Here is a 1,236-nt window from a genome sequence, read left to right as displayed (position 1 = left end):
GGTAAGGCATTCGAGATCTAATCGAAAGGCGTGGGTTCGGTCCCCACTCTGGGCGCGTGTTTTTCTTTCTTTCTTTCTTTCTCAAGTATTTAATAACAATAAATAATAATGTAATGTCACTACCGGTAAAAAATATTCGAACCATTCCCCTATGCCTTCTTTGGCGTTGTAGACTGCCGGCATTTCTTCCTGTATTTTCTAACGAGCCCCTCATTTACAAAACCCTATTATCATGCGAAAGCTTAGCCAGGGCCTCGGTTCTGGCAGCCTTGATGCCAAGGTAGCATAGGAGGGTTTCCCCGCCAGTTAACCGCTTATGACAGGCTGTAGACGTTCGCGTCACACCCCGGGGGTTGAAAAGAAGGTCCCCTTCTCCCCGTGTAGTCTGAGTGGCGCTGGCTACCACCCTCAAGCGTCAGATACAGTTGTAGTTATATATAAATACCCCAGAAAGTGAAGCGGAACACAGTCGCCCAGATAGCCGAATTGGTAAGGCATTCGAGATCTAATCGAAAGGCGTGGGTTCGGTCCCCACTCTGGGCGCGCGTTTTTCTTTCTTTCTTTCTCACGTAATTATTAAAAATAAATAATAATGTAACGTCACTAACGGTAAAAAATATTCGAACCATTCCCCTATGCCTTCTTTGGCGTTGTAGACTGCCGGCATTTCTTCCTGTATTTTCTAACGAGCCCCTCATTTACAAACCCTATTATCATTCGAAAGCTTAGTGAGGGCCTCGGTTCTGGCAGCCTTGATGCCAAGGTAGCATAAGAGGGTTTTCCCGCCAGTTACCCGCTTAGGACAGGCTGTAGACGTTCGCGTCACGCCCCGGGTGTTGAAAAGAAGGTCCCCTTCTCCCCGTGTAGTCTGAGTGGCGCTGGCTACCACCCTCAAGCGTCAGATACAGTTGTAGTATATATAAACACCCCAGAACGTGAAGCGGAACACAGTCGCCCAGATAGCCGAATTGGTAAGGCATTCGAGATCTAATCGAAAGGCGTGGGTTCGGTCCCCACTCTGGGCACGTGTTTTTCTTTCTTTCTTTCTCAAGAAATTAATAACAATAAATAATAATGTAACGTCACTACCGGTAAAAAATATTCGAACCATTCCCCTATGCCTTCTTTGGCGTTGTAGACTGCCGGCATTTCTTCCTGTATTTTCTAACGAGCCCCTCATTTACAAAACCCTGTTATCATGCGAAAGCTTAGCCAGGGCCTCGGTTCTGGCAGCCT

The 1,236-nt window shown here is 47.0% G+C and overlaps 1 non-coding gene across 1 annotated transcript; it reads left to right on the top strand.

Annotated features, from left to right (window-relative positions):
• The first annotated feature begins 953 nt into the window (after positions 1-953).
• Positions 954-1,025, top strand: Trnar-ucu (transfer RNA arginine (anticodon UCU)). Its single transcript has one exon. It is a non-coding gene; the product is annotated as a tRNA-Arg (tRNA).
• Positions 1,026-1,236: the final 211 nt, after the last annotated feature.

This window comes from Haemaphysalis longicornis, unplaced genomic scaffold, assembly GCF_048455015.1.
Source record: "Haemaphysalis longicornis isolate Haplotype H1 unplaced genomic scaffold, Haemaphysalis longicornis Haplotype H1 scaffold_5, whole genome shotgun sequence".
Classification (NCBI taxonomy): Eukaryota; Metazoa; Arthropoda; class Arachnida; order Ixodida; family Ixodidae; genus Haemaphysalis; species Haemaphysalis longicornis.
The sequence above is the reverse complement of the archived record's forward strand: the minus strand, read 5'-3'. Positions and strand labels throughout refer to the sequence as shown.